Source organism: Loxodonta africana, chromosome 21 (assembly GCF_030014295.1).
Source record: "Loxodonta africana isolate mLoxAfr1 chromosome 21, mLoxAfr1.hap2, whole genome shotgun sequence".
Taxonomy (NCBI): Eukaryota; Metazoa; Chordata; class Mammalia; order Proboscidea; family Elephantidae; genus Loxodonta; species Loxodonta africana.
This window is the reverse complement of record NC_087362.1, coordinates 25336727-25357972: the sequence shown is the minus strand read 5'-3', so window position 1 is coordinate 25357972 and position 21246 is coordinate 25336727. Positions and strand designations below refer to the sequence as shown.

Below are 21246 nucleotides of genomic sequence, written 5' to 3'. Positions count from 1 at the left end.
TGTTTCTATAGAGTGTTGAATCTTTTTATGGCCATTTTCCTAAAATTTGAACAACTTTATTTTCATGATCGAGTGCATATTTGGAATTTCGTAAAAGATACTTTGCAGTACCTTTTTGGCCAGATTTCTCATCATACTTAACAAGATGTGTTTCTTTGTGCTAAACATTGGAACCTCCCTTTAAAGGAATCAGGATTCTTATTTATCTTGCATCATTATGAAATCCTTATGTACACCAAAGTATATTATTTGATGACCTTTTATATGATTTTTTCTTATGATTACAAGAAAAACTAACATCTATATTTCTGGATGTTTTTATACTTTTCTTATATCATAATAATTCCACATATTTTAATGAAACTTTTTAATAAAGTCATATGATATTTTTCATTTTCTGTAATTTTGGCATATTAGACCATATGACAGGCTGCATCACATAGATAATTCTTCTGGCGTATGTAACTGGAACTGTTCATCTTCAGTCCTTATAAAAGGCATGATACAGTGTCACATTTGTGTGCAGCACTAATAGAAGACATGAATATTTGCAGACAGGGCTCTGAGGCTGCTGGTTGGGGAAAGGAAACCCCAGAGCCTGGCAGGAAGTACCTTTTTCACTACATTCTCTCCTACTGCAGAAGCCGGGAATATAACTGAGATCAGCCTGAGTTCTTGTAAAGGAGGCTGCCTATGTTGTATCTCTGTGCTACACGGGCACAGTAATATGTGGCTGTGTCTGCAGGATCCATACTGGTCATTCTAAGGAACACTTGGTTTTTGGAGGTGTCCTTGGAGATTGTGAGCCGACTCTTTAGAGACGAGTGGTAATACTTGTCATCATCCCACCATACAGTTACTAGCCACTCCAGTGCCTTCCCTGGGGGCTGACGGATCCATCCAACGCCAATGTTGCTAGTACTCAGTGAGAACCCAGAGAAGGTGCAGGTCAACGACAGGGTCTGGCTGGGTTTTATCACCCCAGGACCAGACTCCTTCAGGGTGACCTGGGAAAGGGCCCCTGTGAAATAAACACAAGAAAAAGTTAAAGCAGATTCAAGACAAGAAAAGTTTTTTCATCCCTGTGGGATTCCTGAACAGAGCACTCACAGGAAGGGATGGTCAGCAGCAGGAGAGTAGAAAAAAGCATGTCCATGGTGGAACTCAGGAGTCACTGATGCAGTGTTAGGGATCAGCTTTTCAACCCATGAGAGGGTGGGGCTGGTAGAGATTTGCATTCTGCTTAAACAGGTCCTGACCCTATAGAGTGGACCCAAGTCTCAGGGTGCAGTAGGGGAGTATGTGGGATGCAGGAGCAGTGTGCCTTTGATGTGGGTTAGATGCCTTGGTCTCACTGAGGGACTCCCTGTCCATTGTAGGTGCAAGGTGTCAGGACATGAATTTCTTGGAACTGCAAGATGCAGTGAATGCTGTGAGGGTCTGGTGAAAACATGCAGTGTCCTGCCACTGAATGCTTCATCAGGGACACTTGCCCCTCTGATGACTGTTCTGAGGAGTGTGACTAGATATCGAGATTAAAAACAACAACAAAAAAAAACACATTACCATCAAGTTGGTTCAGACTCATTGGTGAGTGTTATTCCTGCCTTCAAGAAGCAGGGAGATGTGTGCTTTGCGAGAGTGAAGATTATTCCCAAATGTTCTTTTAGCCTCCTTGTGAGAAGAAGAGAGAAGGAATTTATTAAATGAGAGAAAGACAATGCACAGATCATTTTATTTTACTGTGTAAACAATCCAGTACCAAGCTATAACTCCCTGTTGTGTGCCACTGAGTGTGTCAGCACTCAAGTCTGCATTTCTGTAGGAATAGTCAGTGTATAGCCCACCTTGTGATTGTACCCAAAGAGCCCTTGTGAAAGACAGATCACTGCTTCTGTGCCTTCTCTGTTCTCATTCCATGACTGAGTAGACATGTTGAACAGCTGGACTGGAGAGCTTTCAGGGGAACAGTTTGCTGACAGCAAGTTATCTCCCAGGCCTTCTCCACACTTCCACTGAAATTTATCCCCATGCTTGTAGGGGCCTGGAGACTTCTCAGACTCATGTGTTCTTCGTTGCTACATAAAGAAATGTGCAGATATTGGACATTTCTAGAACGATATCATCCTCTATAGGCATGCTGACCCTTCTGAGCTGTATGATATTATGAAAAATAATAATTTTCCACTGCTTCTGTAAATTTTTTTTTTTCTGTAAATTAGGATAGTTGCCTACCTTGTAGTATTGTTGTGAGTCTACAGTTCTGCAATCATTCAATAACTGTGGCTTAAATATTGTTTCTATTACTGGTGGTTTTGGCTGCCAGCAACAGAAAACCATGTCTAAGAGGCAGTGGTTGATTTATTGGTTAGTGAACATACATAGTCCTCTCAGAATCAGAGAAGTGAGAAAGACCATGAACACACAGAAAATGGGGTGGTGTGTTATAGGAGACATCCCTGGATTTTTTCAGAACTTTTCTTAGAGATACTTAGCTCCAAGTGACTTTCCCATTTAGAGTCTAAGAGAGTTAAGTTTGGCCTAAATTTTGTTATAAACCCAATCAATGATAGAGAATGAAGTGCTTATTACATGTCCCCAAGATATGTCACTGAATGGAAAAGGGTGATTTTCAGAAAGAAAACAAGGTGCTATTTTCCAAAGTTGAGGGATGGTGGATGTCAAAAAAGGTGTAATTTCCCATGAGGTCTGGCCTTCTCACAGCAGAAGCACATGTGTACGCAGGGGCGCAAACACACATACACACACACACGCAAAGATCCATACAAATACACTTTCACATATCTTCATTTTTCTTTCTGAGAAATTGTAGCTGATTTATATACTACAAAAATATCACATTGAACTCTTCTGCAAAGGGAAAATTTCATTTAGTTTATGTGCAAAAAAAAAAAAAAAGCAATGAAGTCCACAACTTTTGAGTGATGATCAGGTTACAGCTAATTACGCCATCAACTCCAGCTGCCCAGCACATCTATTCGATGGAAACATTCTGTAATGCTGGGACTGAGTAGTACCTCAAACACCACCAGGATGCTAAATCTATGGTAAATTGGTGGTTTAGGTAGTATATTTAGCCTTGTTCGAATTCTCTTTTTTGCTTACAAGAGTCAAAGTATGGAGCACAGAGGGAGACGCTAGTGGGATCACCAGGTATAGCAGGTGGTGCTCACAGACATCATCCACATATGGACTGTGTCCTGGTCATTACCAGAGATGATGGGGTGAGTTCCGTGCACCCTGAGCTTGATTAATACTTTTATCAGACAGATGACCTCTCTGATCTCTCCTGGGATCAGGATCGGGGAAAGATACTAGGAGTGTTCAAACACTCATCAGGAGCTCTGTGTGTTAAATTGCATGATGCACACAGAAGTGTACATAGAACTAAAATTAATAGCTGTTTACATATAAAATTTGCACTTTATATGAGTTAATCAAAGTGAAAATGTTTAAAAGACGTGAAGGGGGGAATATGGCATAAATTTAGAACCCTGTGTTACCAGGCAGATTGTTGCACCATCTGAGATTTTTTTTTTTTAATTGGGGAAAGTATGAAGAAACACTAAGGCCCTTCTATTAAAGTTATGCTATAACAAAAGGTATAAAAGATACTCACAAAAACTTGTATACACACAGATATGCACACAAAAACAGATACACCAATGCATACATATTACCCTGCACATTGTAATATACACACTAATGCAAACACACAGGTCACACCACACTCATCCCAGCATCCTCACTTATACATTGATTGGTTTAGATCTAAGGGCCTTTTATCTTTCCTTTCCTCCATATCATTGCATAAACATAATCTCCAATTCAACACATTTCTAATGGAACTAAATAATACATAATCTATCTGTTTGAAGGAAGGCAGTAGGAAATTCACCAGAAATAGAATAAGTTGACTAACAAATCTTAACGCTCTGGAAAGGACCTGAAGATGTGGGACCTACTGTGGAGCTTTAGAGGAGAAGTGACGACATATGATATTGAAACCAAGATAGTCCCATACTCACCAAGGGATCTCTGGAGCCTGAGTTTGCACAGAGGATGAAGTGTCTGTACTGGCCTTCAGGGACTGATAGACAAGGAGGGAGACTGATATAAAAATTTTGCTTCCAGGGGAAAAAATGTAATAAGTCAGCATATGTTTATATGGGTGTGGATGGGTTCCCTGTGTCTTCTTTTCCCAGGAAAGAAAAGATTATTAGGTCACCAGAGCTAAAAAAAGAGCCTGTGGCACTTGCAGCTATTAATAAAGACAGTTATACCTGGTATCCAGATTGTGTTAAAAATATTGTCAAAGACTTACCAGAAAGCAATATTTTGTATTAGAAAACAGAAGGAATAAAGATTTAAGTGAGATGCCTTTGAAGGTTACCAGTGGTGAACCCACTGAAAGGAACCAGCCATCATAACCAGAGACAGAATGAAATGGTTGTGGTTTTTATGTTGAGGATATGGTAGGTCTGATGGATTTTTTTTTTTTTTTTTTCCTGTTAGTGGTTGATAGGAAAACCAAGACTGGAGTGTTAGCATTGGAAATGGAGGGGCCATATATTTGTCACTGTAAAACACAGAAGCCTGAACTCTATGGAGAAATATAGCAGTGTTTGTCAATAATACTAAGTCGGTTGAATCTGTTATTGCTGAATAATTCTAGCCGGGGGGCAGGAAAGATGAGTAGCTGGGACAGATAAAAAGTGTCCCTTAAACTCCTCCACTCATTGTCATATCTATATGTGAACCTTGGGACTTCTGTCACCATGTTCATACATGATGAAAGTCACCTAGAGAGTGAAGATGACTTACTGGGTGTATAAAAGAGGAAATTTGAAAACAAAACTACTTGGGGATATGCAGCATTGAATTAACCAAGCTAGAAGTTACTCACTTCCAGGCTTCTCGTTTTATTAGATTCTGAATGTGTTCATTGTTTTACCCTCAACTTGACATTTCTTCCCTTTGGCCTGTAAAGCTACACATGATAATATATGAATACTACTACATTGAAAAAAATTGAAAATCAGAGATCCATCACAGTTCAAAATGAGCCTGTGGTCAGCAGGGGACAGACAGGATACGGTGGATCAATATTAAGGTTGATTTAAGAGAAGAGGACCTCTCCTTGGGGACATCAGGGATGGAAAGATTTGCAAGAATACTTCAACTGGAGTGAAATCACATATATGAAGGCAGCAGGGCCAGATGTCCCTAAGAAGTTGGGGACTACAGGACTCGCGTCACTAACATCGAAAAAAGTGGTTGAGTCAGCCAGTGAGATGAACAGAATAGTCCTAGACACTGCAATCACCGGTGAAGATGGAAGATCATGGGGAACAAGGAAAAAATAAGGAGCTAAGTTCCTAGGCATCACAGGATCAGGGGAATTTTGGGAGAGAAGTGATGAAAGAAAAATGGAGAGGCTGAGGGGACACAGGTGCACGGTGAAAAACAGGAAAACGCATTGTACTGTATGAGACTGACTGATAATTCTTTTGGTGCTAAGGTAGGCACAATGAGGAAAGGAACTCTACCACTTCATTATGCATCATGGAACAGGTGAGCATAATTACCAGTGAAGAATTTTGTTGATTTTTATGTGGAGTTGAAAAGGAATGTGAATAAAAGTTGAACAAGATGTGAAGATTAAAAGTTACAGAAATGGTCCCCAAAGAGCACAAAAATAGGGGATTGGGGATGGAAAAATATGGAGTGTTGGCTTGGGAAGAGCAAACACACAGCACTTTAAATAAGAAAATGTAAGACAGAAAAAGTGGCCACCTGAGGACGTGCTGGCTTAGAGGGTCACCATGGCGATAGTCTATTTTGCAGTGGAATGATGAGTAATTTATTTGCTCAATAGAGTTAAGACCTGTTATGGGGACTTAACACCTGAAATTGTGGTTCAATCATTCATGTAAACTTTTGTCCTACACAAGGAAGTTAGTAAAAGCTGCAGTTCAACAAAAAGTGGTGTAAGGAGGTAGAAGCAGTGATGTCATTCAGAAATTAAGAAATATGGATCTACATTGGACACAAGAACTGTATTGTCAGGCAAGAAATATCATTAAAGGAAGTTCCATGGAGGGTGGCCACCCCCATTGTGGACCAGAATAGAGCTGAGCACTCAGCATACAGTGAGTACTTCATGTACGTCCCAAACTTGTCACATTTAGAAATGTGTCAACAGGAGAATCCTAAACACAATGCACTGAGTCAGCCCCTGGCCTTAAACCCCAGCCTCATGCCTCTCTGTACCTCAAGGTGGGGTAATTGCTCAATAGTTCATTGATCCCTCCATGGTGCAGCGGTCACCAATCAGATATTTCTCAGAAATCAGCTGGGCAGAAGGCAATGTCTGAGTTGAGCTTCAAGCTGAAAAGTCCTCCTGTCCCACAGGGCTGACTCTGCTGCCCCCTTCTGGGTACTGGCATTGATTTGGTCAGGTGTAACCTGAGAAGTGCTTAGAAGAGCTGTCATTTTAAAAAACTCTCACTGTTATTAATGTTGTAACTTAAGTAAGTGTAAATGTGAGGCAAACCCAATGATATCATTAAGTATGAAGAAACAAAAAAACCAAACTCCATGCCATCAAGTTGTTTCTGACACATAGCGATCATGTAAGACAGAGGAGAATAAGCCCATAGTGGTTCCAAGGATCTGCTGACCTTTAGCTTAGCATCCGTAGCTCACTGTAGTTCTTAACCACCGCATCACCAGGGCTCATAATGTATAGTGACAATGTAAAGTAAAACTATTTTTCTTGAGAACAATGTGTAAATATCATAACATTTCAAATATTTCATAGAGTTTAACTCAACTGATAACACTATTAGAAATCATAAAACTTTAACTGGAGGTATGAACACAAGAAATACAATGAGTACTTTATCATCCTCCTCCAACTGTTTATGTCACTTAAACATTCTCTGAAATATTGGCAGGCTGTGTAGTCTTGCCACCGTTGATTTTTATATAAGCTTGTTTTATCCTTTGAAATGCCATAACAACATCCAGTTTTATAACATCCCTTAAATTTGAGTTTGTTAAGGTACATCTGTTTACAGATGATAGGCCAGAAGGAGGGAATTTTGAAGAAAACAGCGATGATAAAACACTCAGAAAAATAATTTCATTCTGCAGTCAGAGAGACCATAGCCCTGGCAAGCAATTCGACCTTTCTACCTTGAAGAAATAATGAGTGGTAAGTTAAATTCTCAGCTACCTGAACATATAAATCTTGATGGAATACTAGAATTCTGTGTCAGTCCTGGAGGAGTTTGATGGAAATGATAACATTTGGGAAAATTTATTTTTTCATCATGCAATTGCGATAGGCTAAAATCATAGCTCCCACTATATTATTTCATATGCCATCAATTGTTTTATATGTGTTATAAGACAGTATGTACTTTTGTTTAATTTCTTTCACTCAAAATACTTATATGGGAATCAATCCATATTTTAGTGTCTATCAAGAAATATTTATTTTAATCCTCAGTATTTCATTATTTCAATGTATACATATAACACAATTTGTTTAACATTCAACAGTTCAGAATTATTGTAGGGAAAAAACATCAAAAACATCCAAATCCAAGGAATATTACAGGATAAGCAAGAATGGGAAAATGGACAAGCATGGTGCCACAGCCATGTCTGCCCAGAGCCCAAGGAAAGATCACAGAGTAGACAAGAATTGGAAAATAGAAAAGCATGCTGCCAGAGCCATATCTGCGGTATCCAAGGAACTTTACCGAATCATCAGTATGCATTAACATTAAAGCTTCACCTTTCCACAGATTGGCTAAAAACTGTGATCCTACATTTTGAATTGTCCTTATTAACAATCATTGGTACAGGTTTCAGTAAGGACAGTCAGGAGGTCTTCATTGGTCCAACAAATTTCCTATTCACTAAATGCTAATAGAAGAAGATAAAAGTGAAAAGTCTTTTGTGTTCTGTTTGATTGACTTATGTGAAAGGTTCCCTAAAAGATAGTTTCTAAGATTATCTTAGCTATTGTCTTTATATCTCAGGTTCCAGTTGATGCATCCTTGTCAGTCCTCCTGAGCCCAGCTCCAGCTCCAGCTGGGTCATATTTTCTATGTTCAAGGACAGGGAATAATGATTATTATATATATATATATTTTAAGTCAGAATCCCCCCCCCCCCAAGTTTCTGGTTATTATAATGAAAATCTGCTACTCGGATTGGAGACGTAGTGATCTGAAGGAAAAGGACATTCATTATCTTACAACAATAATCATAACAACCTTGGAAAACTGCAAATTGACAATAGCTTTTCAGCACTTTAGTGAATTGAAGTCAGAAGAAAAGAGCAAATATATTTTGAGAATGGCAGATGCCTCAAGGGAGAAAAAAAAGGAAAAAGATGAAGACATTAGCTCATATGGGGTAGATGCCTTCATATGGTGTTTAAACTTTAAGAAAATTAATGTCAAAATATTTAATGAATAGTTTAAGGCTGAGTGTGTTAAGCACATTAGAATGTGAAACTTGAGGGCTACAGACTTAGTAGGATTCCAGCTCTACTCTAGACTTTTCCTTTAAGATTCAGATTATCTACAAAAACTATCTACAGCTTTCCTGGGACACTAGCCACGGTGTCTGTCCCTGCGCCCATAACAGTCCTTCTGCCCCATCCCGTGGAATAGAGTGTCTTTTATTACAAGTTTTTCTCTTCTCAGTTGCAAAGGATCTTCACCGGTATCCTTGGCTTCTAGTTTTGATGTCTTCCTCTTTCACATTACAAATTTTAGCTTATAGAGAAGAAAAGAGAGGTGGTTCGGTTAGAGGAGGGGAGCCCTTTTGGCTCAGTGGTTAAGTGCTTGAAAACTAACCTCAAGTTCAGCAGGTGGAACCCACTGACCTCTTCATGGGAAAATGATATTGCATTGTTCTTCCAAAAAATGTAACAACCTTGGAAGCCCTCTAGGGCAGTTCTACTCAGTCCTATAGGGTTGCTATGAGTTGGAATCAACTTGAAGGCACAGAGTTTATTTGTTTGTTTGGTCTTAGAACTACAACAACAAATGTGTATGAACTGCAAAGGAACATATTTTCTTTAACCCATTAGAAAATTGAAGTCACAGATCAAACAATATATCTGAACTCAGATGGGAGATAGATACCTCCAGGTAGAAACAAATCCAAACTTTAGCTTACCTGGGGCAGAGGGTGACAGATGGCATTTAAAATAGTTAAAAGATGAAGTTAGAAATATTTAATGAATTTCTACAGGCTGAATCTCTTAAAGTCTTTATAATGTGAAGCTCCCAGAGGTCACATACTCAGGGGGCTTTCACTCTGACTCATGCAGGCACTTCTTCCAAGATTAAGGAGAACCCAGTAAAGCACCAACCCCTCACTGTGCTGAATGGTGCAGGGGATCAGAGGGCACTTCCAAATGCACCTGGACCATCCACCACATTTCTCCTACTGAACAGAAGTATTGATCTATTGAAAAAAGCCCTCAAAACCTGTATACTAAAGGCACTGGTGAAATTCGCTAGAGTCTGAGGGAAGAAGAGGTCAAGAAAATTCTGCCCATAACCATCTCACATCTCTTCCCTTAGGAATAAAAGATTTTTTCTGCAGGAGAAGGGCACCAAAACAGGAAGCTGGGTTCACATGTGGAAAATCATTGCAGTTGGAGAAAAACCAAACAAAGGAAAAAAGACACTCCAACCTGGGGGAGGTATAGTATGTTATGCTGTGTCCGAGGTGGCCTCTGGGGGAGGGACAGAGACAATTGGAAGGCCACACTACACACCCAAGTTTACGATTTCCACCTAAGAATGAGGCTTTGTCAGAAGAGCAGAGAAATCCTGCTTTTGCCTAAACCACACTGGAACATTAACAAATGTCAAATAAAATGACACTGGAATTCACCCGGGAGCACTGAGATGGTAAATTGTACATGGAGGGCACAAAGTAAAGACACAAAGGTTAAAGGAGAAAAAAAAAATCACTAGAAGAACCTGAAGTCTCTGGTACCCATAGCAAAAGAGAACTTCTACTGTGGTAGCCATGGAAGCAATAAACTCCGAATGCAGTCATAACTAGATTCACTCAGACCTTCACAATAAAGGACTAGCAATGGCAGGGAGTGTTCATCTCCAGGGAGATAAATAATATTTCATAGTATAGAAAAGAAAGGAATAATCCCTAACTCATTTTATGAAGCCAGCATAACCCTGATACCAAAGCCAGGTAAAGACATTACAAAGAAAATCACAGACCAATATCCCTCGTGAACATAGATGCAAAAATTTTCAACACAATTTTAGCAAATAGAATTCAACAACATATCAACAAAAAATAATTCATCATGACCAAGTAGGATTCTTACCAGGTATGCAAGTATGGTTCAATATTAGAAGATCAATCAATGTAATCCACCATATAAATAAAACAAAAGATAAGAACCACATGATCTTATCCATTGAAGCAGAAAAGCTATTGGACAATGTCCAAAACCCAATTCTGATAACAAAATTGTTGAGTCAGCAAGGGAATTTCCTGGACATAATAAAGGGCATTTATACAAAGACAACAGCCAACATCATTCTAAACGGAGAGAGACTAAAAGTATTCCCTTGAGAACAGGAACCACGCAAAGGTGTCCTTTATCACCACTCTTCTTAAACACTGTGCTGGAGGTCCTATTCAGAGCAATAAGGCAAGAAAAAGAAATAAAAGACATCCAAATTGGTAAGGAAGAAATAAAAGTATCACTATTCCCAGAAGATATGATCTTATAAACAGAAAATTCCAAAGAATCCACAATAAAATTACTGGAACTAAAAGAAGATTTCAGCCAAGTATCAGGATGCAAGACAAACATACAAAAATCAGTTGTATTCCTCTAAACAAAGAAGACAACTTCAAGAAGAAAACCACCAAAAAATACCACTTACGACAGCCTTCAAAAAGATAAAGTACTTAGGAATAACCAGAGGTGTAAAAGACCTATACAAGGAAAACTACAAAACACTACTGCAAGAAAACAAAAGAGACCTACCTAAATGGACAACCTACAATAACCATGGATAGGTAGGCTTAACATTGTGAAAATGTCTATTCCACCCAGAGCAATGTACAAGTACAATGCAATCCTGATCCAAATACCAACAGCACTCTTCAAAGAGATGTAGAAACAAATGACCAACTTCATATGGAAAAAGAAGAGGCCCCAGACAAGAAAAGCATTACTGAAGAAGAAGGACAAAATGGGAGGCCTCGTGCTACCTGATTTTAGAAAATGTCATACACTCACTGTAGTCAAAACAACCTGGTGCTGGTACAACGACAGACACATAGGCCAATGGAACAGAATTGTGACCCTAGACATAAATCCATCCACCTATAAACAGCTGATGTCTGACAAAGGCCCAAAGTCCATTAAATGGGGAAAAGACCGTCTCTTTAACAAACAGTGCTGACATAACATAACTGAATATCTATATGTAAAAAATGAAACAAGACTCATACACACACCATGTACAAAAACTAACTCAAAATGGACCAAAGACCTGAATATAAATCCTAAAATGATAAAAATCATGGAAGAAAAAAATAGGGACAATGCTAGGAACCCTAATACATGGCATAAATAGCATACAAACCATAACTAAAAATGCACAAGCACCAGAAGAGAAACTAGATAACTGGGAGCTCCTAAAAATCAAACACTTATGCTCATCCAATGACTTCACCAAAAGAGTAAAAAGAGATCCAACAGACTGGGGAAAAAATTGGCTAAAACACATCCAGAAAGGGCCTATCTCTAAAATCTACAAGATACTGTGAGTGGCCGTCTAGGATACTCCACTGGTCTCACCCTTTCGGAAGCAAGGAAGAATGAAGAAAATTAAAGATACAAGGGAAAGATTAATCCAAGGGACTAATGGACCACATCTACCACAGCCTCCACCAGACTGAGTCTGGTACAACTAGATGGTGCCCAGCTACCACCAGCTGCTCTGACAAGGATCACAATAAATGGCCCCAGGCAGGGCTAGAGAAAATTGTAGAACAAAATTCTAACTCAAAAGGGAAGACCAGACTTGCTGGCCTGACCGACACTGGAGAAACCATGAGACTAAAGCCCCTGGATACTCTTTCAGCTCAGTAATGAAGTCGCTCCTGAGGCTCACCCTTCAGCCAAAGACTGGACAGACTCATAAAACAAAACAAGATTAAAGGGGCACACCAGCCCAGGGGCAAGGACTAGAAGGCAGGAGGGGACAGGGAAGGTGGTTATAGGGAACCCGAGGTTGAGAAGGGAGAGTGTTGACGTGTCATGGGTTTATTAACCAGTGTCATAAAACAATACGTGTACTAAATTTTTAATGAGAAACTAGTTTGTTCTGTAATCTTCATCTAAAGTACAATAAAAATAAATAAGTAAATAAAAAGAAGACTTCACCAAAAGAGTAAAAAGAGAACTTAAATGTGAGGAAGAAAATTTTGCCTATGACATATCTGATAAGGACCTAATCTCTAAAATCTACAAGGTGCTCCAACATCTCAAGAACAGAATGACAAATAATTCAATTAAAAAATGGGCAAAGCATATGAACACAAACTTCTTCAAAAAGACATTCAGGAGGCTAACAGACACGTGAGGAAATGTTCACAATCAGTAACCATTACAGAAATGCAAATCAAAAGTGCCATGAGATACCTTTTCACCCCATCAAGGCTGGCACTAATCCAAAAAATTCAAAATAACAAATGAGGGAGAGGTTGTGGATGGATTGGAACACTTACGTACTGCTGGTGGGAATATAAAATGGAAAAAAACACTTGGGAAGACAATTTGATGCTTTCTTTAAAAGCTAGAAATAGAAATACCATATGATCCAGCAATCCCACTCCTAGTAATATATCTAGAGAAATAACAGCCTTCACTAGAATAGAAATATGCAAAACTGTGTTCATTGTAGCACTATTCACAATAGCAAAATATAGAACAACTCAAACGCCCATCCAGAATAAACGGATAAACAAATTATGGTATGGAATACCATACACAGTGGAATACTACGCAGCTATGAAGAACAGTGATGAATCCATAAGACATCTAACAACATGGATAAATTTGGAGAGAGTTAAGTTGAATGAAGTCTGTCACGAAAGGACAAATATTATATGAGACCACCATTATAAGAAATTAAGAAAAAGTTTACACCAAGAAAAACATATTCTTTGGTGGTTTTAGGGTGAGGAGGGGAGGGAGAAGAAATCACTAACTAAATAGTAGACAAGTGTGAATTATCGATCTTATTTAATTATAAAGTTTGTATGGAAATCAAAAGACTCAGAATGCCAATACAATACTAAAGAGTAACAGAGGTGGAGAATTGACATTGCCTGATATCATCACTTGCTATAAAACTGTGGTGATTAAGACAGAATAGTATTGGGTTAAGAGTAGACGAACATTTCTGTGGAACAAAAAGAGAGCTCAGAGCCTGACCCCCACAAAATGTAGTCTACTGATCTTTGACGTAGGAGCAAAGGTGATTCAATGGAGAAAGAATAGTCTCTTCAACAAATGGTTGTGAAACAATGGGACAGCTACACGAAAAAAGAGAATCTAGATGCAGAGCTTACTCATTTTACAAAAAATTATACAAAATGGGTGATAGACCTAAATGTAAGAAAGAAAACATTATGACTTTTCCAAGATAAAATAAAGTCTAGGTGACCCTGGTTTTGGCAATAATGTCTTAAATATAATACAAAATGCATTTTCAATGAAAGAAGTAAGTTGAACTTCATAATAATTTAAAAGTCTTCTGCAAAAGACACTGAAAATAATTAAGAGTCAATCATAAAATGGGAGAAAATAATTCTAAAACACCTCTGATAGAGGTCTCGTATCCAAAATATGCAACAAAATCAAAGAGCTCAACAGGATACCTGACAACCCTATCACAAAACTGAAAATAAAAAAGATCTGAACAGATTGCCTCATTAAAGATGGCAAGTAAGCGTATGAAAAATTGTTCAACAGCCTGTTTTTTTTAAGTAATTGCAAATTAAAATATAAATGAGTTACACTATACACTATTAAAATGGCTAAGAGGTGAAACACTGACAACACCAAATGCTGGTGAGAATGTGGAGTAACAGAAACTATAAGTCATTGCTGATGGGAGTGCCAACTATTAACAGTCATTTTAGAAGACAGGCTGACATTTGTTTACAAAGCTAAATATAGGCTTATCCATATCATCCAGCAATCATTCTCCTAGATATTAACTGAAATTAGTTGAAATCATAAATCCATCTAAAGCTCTCCACAGAAATGTTTATAGCACCTTTATTCATAAATATTAAAAACTGCATTCAACAAAGATGTCCTTCAATAGGCAAATGGATAAACACACTGTTAAACATGAATACGATGCAGTATTTTTCAGTGAAAAAGGAAATGAGCTATCAAGATACAAAAAGACATGCAAAAAACAGATGTATAATGTTAAGTGTAACAATTATCTAAATATTCATTCATTCTAGTACTTAACTATATATATACATATAAAATATAAAACCAAAAAAACCTACTGCCGTGGAGTTGATTCTGACTCACAGAGACCCTATACAAACCAAAAAACCAAACTCGTGTCAATTCTGATTCATAGCAACCCTATAGAACAGAATAGAACTGCCCTGTTGGTTTTACAAGGCTGTGAATCTTTATGCAAGCAGGCGTCCATCTTTCTCCCACTGAGCAGCTGGTGGATTCGAACCACTGACCTTTCTTAGCAAACCAGCACTTTAACCACGGCGCCATCAAGACTCATATATATACACACATATATGGACTCCTTTATTTTTAAAAATACATTAAATACATTTACAATACATAAAATTAGTTAACTCTTTCTTGCATTATTATTATTATTATTATTTTTGCATTATATAGGAAACCCTGGTAGTGCAGAAGTTAAGAGCTACGGCTGCTAACTAAAAGGTCCGCAGTTCAAATCCAGCCGGTGCTCCTTGGAAACCTTGAGGGGCAGTTCTACTCTGTTCTAAAGGGTAGTTAAGAGTTGGAATCCACTCGACAGCAACCGGTTTTTTTTTTTTTTTGGTGCATTGTATTTTTTTTTTTTTTAATTTAAGGTATGTTTTGTGTTTATTAATTTAGTACCTATTTTGTTGCCTGAAACTGATAAAGGGCTGAACTAACTTTCAAATATTTAAGTTTCAAGATTATTGGTTGATTTTGGTAATTTCAAATAATTTTAAATCTTTGCAAAGACCTTGATTTCCCTCGCCGATTTTTTTTTATCACAGTGCAGTTGCCTCACTTGTTGATCTCTTTTAACTTAGTGATTTATATAGATACGTGTGTGTGTGTATTTCTATAGGATGAGAAATGTTATCGTGGACTTTTTCCTAGAATTTTGGACAATTTTATTTTCATGATCAAGTATGTATTTGAAATTTCATAAATGATATTTCAAAGTAACTTTTTGCCCAGATTTCTCATCATATGTAACAAGATGTGTTTCTTTCTGCCAGACTTAAACATCTCCCTTTCGAGGAATCAAGATTCTTTCTTATCTTTCTTCATTATGGACTCCTTAAGTACGTAATTCTCTCTTGAACCTAATATTTCTCAGGCTCAACTTCCATGTGAAAGCTCAGTAAATCCCTTTAGGGCACCACTATTGTGAGACACACCATGATTATAATCCTTTGAATCTGCTTAATCAGTTCATAAAAATATATTATATAATGACCTTTTAGGCTATTTTTTCTTATTAAAAAAATACTAATATTTCTGGTTGCTTTTATACTTTTCTTATGTCATAATGCTTTCCCATATTTTAATAAAACTTTTAAAATAAATTCATATGTTGTTATTTGTATTCTGCTAATTTGAGGATATTAGACCATACAACATGTTGCATCACATGGGTGATCGGTCTGGCATATGTAACTGTAACTGGTCATGTTGAGTCTTTATAAAATACTTAACATGGTGTCACATTTACATGCAACACTAGCTGGGGACATGAATATTCGCAGTAAAGAAAACAGAGGAAGACAGGACTTCCAGGCCGCTGGTTGGGGAAAGGAAACTCCAGAGCCTGGTAGGAAGTGCCTTCTCTACTACATTCTGCTCTACGGTAGAGGTGGGGAGTATGTCCAACTATCAGCCTGAGTTCTTGTAAAGGAGGTTCCCTGTGTTGTATCTGTGTGCGCTACATGCACAGTACCATGTGGCTGTGTCTACAGGATCCATACTGGTCGCTCTAAGGAATGCCTGGTTTTTGGAGGTGACCTTGGAGATTGTGAGCTGGCTCCTTAGAGAGGGGTTGTCATACTTCTTGTCATCTCACCATTTTAGTGCTAGCCACTCCAGTGCCTTCCTTGGGGACTGACGGATCCGTCCAACTTCAATACCACCAGTGCTCAGTGAGAACTCAGAGAAGGTGCAGGTCGATGATATGGTCTGGCTGGGTTTTATCAGCAAAGAACCAGATTCCTTCAGGATGACCTGGGAAAGGGTCCCTGTAGAGTAAACACAAGAAGAAGTTAAAGCAGATTTAAGATGAGAAAATAAGTTTTTTCATTCCCGTGGGGTTCCTGAACAGAGTACTCACAGGAAGGGATGGATGGTCAACAGCAGGAGAGTAGAACAAAGCATGTCCATGGTGGAGCTCCGGATTCACTGAAGCAGTGTTAGGGACCAGCTTTTCAACCCAGGAGAGGGTGGGGTTGGTGGAGATTTGCATTCACCTTAAACAGGTTCTAACACTGTAGAGTGGACCCAAGTTTCAGGGTGCAGTAAGAGGGAGAGTCTGTAAAGGAGGAGCAGTGTGCTTTTGATGTGGGTTACTTGTCTTGGTCTCACTGAAGGACTTCCTGTGCATGGTCGGTCCAAGGTGTCAGAACATAAATTTCCTGGAGCTGCAAAATGCAGTGAAGGCTGGGAGGGTCTGGTTAAAACATACAGTGTCCTGCCCTTGAATGCTTGCTCAGGGACATTTGTCTTTTTGACTCCTGTTCTGAAGACTGTGACTAGCTATTGAGACTAAAAAAAAAAAAAAAAATGCCATCAAGTTGACTCAGATGGGTGTTATTCCTGCTTTCAATCAGCAGAGAGGTGTGTGCTTTGGGAGAGTAAAGATTGTTCCCAAATGCTCTTTTAGCCTCCTTGTGATAAGAAGAGAGAAGGAGGAATTTATTAAATGAGAGTCAATACACAGATCATTTCCTTTTACTCTGTGAAGAATCCAGTACCAACCTGTACCTCTCCTAGTGTGTGTTCCTGAGTGTGCTTGCATTCAAGTCTGTATTTCTATAGGAATAGTCAGTGTATAACCCACCTTGTGCTTGTGCCCAGTGAGCCCTTGTGAGAGACAGATGACTGCCTCTCTGTCTTTCCTGTTCTCATTCCATGACAGGGTAGATGTGTCGGGCAGCTGGAGTGCAGGGTTCTCAGGGGAACAGTTTGCTGACAGAAAGTTCTCTCCCAGGCCCTCTCCATACCTGCACTGGAATTTATCCCCAGGCTTGGAGGAGCCTGAAGACTTCCCAAACCCATATGTTCCTCACTGATACATAAAGAAACGTGCAGGCATTGGATATTTCTAGAACAACACAATCCTCTATAGGCAAGCCGACTCTTCTGATCTGTGTGATGTTGTGAAAGATAACAATTTGGCACTGCTTGTGTAAATTAGGATAATTGCCTACCTTGTAGTATTGCTGTGTGTCTAGAGGTCTGCAATCATTCAAGAGCTGTGTTTACACATTGGCTCTATTACTGAGGGGTTTGGCTGCCAGCAACAGAGAACCATGTCTAAGAGGCAGCTATTGGTTTATTGAATACGAACAGTCCTCTCAGAACCAGAGAAGAAGTTGGAAGGAAGGACCATGGACAGAGAGAAAGCAGGGTACTGGGCCATAGGCAACATCCCTGGATTTTTTCAGAACTTCCCTTAGAAACAAGTAGCTCCAACTGGATTTCCCATGTCTTGACTCAATTAGTGATTTGGAGTCTAGGAAAGGGTAAGTTTGACCTAAATTTTGTTACAAACACAATCAACGATAGGGATGGAACGCTTTTTACCTATCTCTGATAATTGTCATTGAATGGAAAAGGGTGATTTTCAGAAAGAAAAGAAGGTGTTATTTTCCAAAGTTGAGAGATGGTGGATGTCAAGGAAAGGTGCCATTGCCCACATGGCATGGTCTTCTCAGAGCATAAGCATATGTGTGTGCATGGGGGTGTGTACACACACACATATACACATGCAAAGATCCATACATATACACTTCACGTATCTTTATTTTCCTAAGAAATCGTAGCTAAATACATACACTACAAAAATATCACATGAACTCTTCTGCAAAAGAAAAATGTCATTTTTTTAATGAAAGAAAAAAAAAGAAATTCCACAACTTTTGAATGATGATCAAGTTACAGCCAACTTTCCCATCAATTCCAGCTGCCCAACATGTCTGTTTGATGGAAAAGTTCTTTAACATTGGGACTTAGTAGTACCTCGAAAACTACCGGCATACTGCATCTATAGTAAATTCCTGGATTAGTTGGTGTTTTTAGCCTCGTTCACATTCTCTCTTTTGCTTACGAGAGTCCAAGTATGGAGCACAAAGTGAGACAGTTATGGGGTCACCAGTTGTAGCAGGTGGTGATCACAGACATCACCCACATATGGACTGTGTCCTGGTCATTACCAGAGGTGATGCAGTGAGTTCTATCCACCCAGAGCTTGAGTAATACTTTTGTCAGAAAGATGACGTACCTGATCTCTCCTGGAATCAGGATGGGGGAAGAATACGTGGAGTGTTCAAACACTCATCAGGAATTGATTGATGCAGAATTGTGATGTGCACACAGATGTGTACACAGAGCTAAAATTAATAGCAGTTTACATATCAAATTTTGCACTTTATATGAGTTAATCACAGTGAAAGTATTTATAAGACATGGGGGGTATGGCATAAAACTAGAACTCTGTGTGTTCAGGCAGATTGTTGCAGCATCTGAGATTTTTTTTTTAATTGGGAAAATTATAAAGAAACACTAAGGCCCTCCTGTTATTACAATTATGCCATAACAAATGGGATAAAAGATACTCACAAAAATGTGTACACACACACACAAATACTAATGCAACGTATTATCATGCACACTGTAATGCAAAAACACACTACCACGCAGACTCACATAATAAACGTTACGTGCTAAAACATACTCTAACATACACGTGCATACTAAGGCACACTAACACAAACACTAACTCAGACACGAATGAATACACATTAGCACTCACACACACATTATGAAACATACATACAACACATACCCACACTAACACATAAACATATACATACCTAAATGCTCAGATTAACACGCAGAAAAACACACACTAAAACACAATGGCATTTTAAAACAATCAAAGGAATACAAGCATGAGAATGTGCCAGCAAGTTTTAAATTTTGAGGGGCCAGCCAGTCTAACTGGGGAGATTTCAGAGCTAAAATTAGGCATTCCATTCTGAAATGAAACTGAGGGTTTTACTTCTACCCTTTTGGTAACGTTTGATTTCTGTTACCATTTGTCATTTGAAAAACAAAGCTCAGGTGTGGTTGCTCTGTTAATAGTATCCCAACAGCTGGCCTTAGAAAAAGTTTCATTGAGTTGTTAAAGTAAATCAGAGCCTTTAGATAAACATGTTGTTTTAAGTACCTTAAAAAAGAAGCTCCTCGGCAAGCACCTAGGCATTATCTCCTTTTCTCTCAGCTAAATAAAACCAAAAAAACAAAACTTACTTCCATCCAGTCGATTCAGACTCATAAGTGACCCTATAAAACAGATTAGAACTGTCCCATAGAGATTTCAAGGAGTGGCTGGTGAATTCAAACCATTGACCTTTTGGTTAGCAGTGTTAACCACTACACCACCAGGGCTTACCTCAGGTAAATATGCAAAGTTTATTTGCACTATTGTAATTAATGGTTGAAAATCCTGGTGGCATAGTGGTTAAGTGCTATAGCTGCTAACCAAGACTTCAGGAGTTTGAATCTGCCGGGCTCTCCTTGGAAACTGTATGGGGCAGTTCTACACTGTCTTATATGGTGGCTATGAGTCAGGTTTCACTCCATGGCTATGGGTTCGGTTTTGGTTTTGGAATTAATGTTTAGTTGTGCAACCAATGATTCTAATTAAGTTGGCCCACCTGCAAATACGTCACTAAATTTTCATATCAAAATTGTTTATACTTTTCATTTTAGAAATATTGCCTTAGGTAAACTGTATCAAGAGTGAGAGATTTGTGTTAGACTAGAAACTGATGTGAGGAAAATTTTACAGTTAATTGCCATCCTTGTGAATCTCACCTCTGACCCTGCCATTGCTTTGATGTGATACTGTTACCTGTACTCGCTCTACTTGTTAAATATCTCTTTCTTTTGCTTGTAAAGCAGAGAATACTATTATAGACAACCTGAACACATGCACTTCTGCAGTTCATTCCTTCAAAACATTTTATTTGCTTTTTATATCAAATTGGAATGGTGGTCTGATGATTTCACTAGGACAGTACACATGCTACTACTCACAGAATAACACACACTAAACCACACAATAATACACACATATTAGCATACACAAACACACACACATACAGTAACATGCACCAGCTGGGCCCTGTGATCCCTGGGTCCTGAGCACTACCCTTAGCCCAGCTGTCTCTCTGCAGGAGGTTAGTAGTCTGGGGTGTCACTGTCTTTCCCTCTCTGTGTGTCTCATACAGTAATAGCCAAAAATGTCCACAGAAGTCACAGAGGTCAGCTGCTGGAAGAAAGGATTCTTGGACATGTCTCTAGAGAAGGAGAAACTTTACTAGAAGTACTGGTTGAGATAATTTCTACCACTTAACTTGTAGCAAGCCCTGTGGGAGCACTAGGAAGAACACTTGTTCAGTTCAAAGGACACAAGGTATGAAGGATTGTAAAATCCGAAGATTCACTTCGAGACTAAAAAAGGGGGCCCTGTCTCTTCCACCTTTGTATCACCATTCACACTTCAATTAACCCCTTCCCACCTCCCTTCTCTAATTTATTCATTAATACATACATTAACATAGTCATGTATTAACAAAACATCTTTATGTTAAAATGATTTCCAC

At 38.7% G+C, this 21246-nt stretch overlaps 1 pseudogene; it reads right to left on the bottom strand.

Annotated features, from left to right (window-relative positions):
- Positions 1-490: 490 nt before the first annotated feature.
- Positions 491-16603, bottom strand: LOC100671210 (uncharacterized; annotated as a pseudogene).
- Between the last annotated feature and the right edge of the window lie 4643 nt (positions 16604-21246).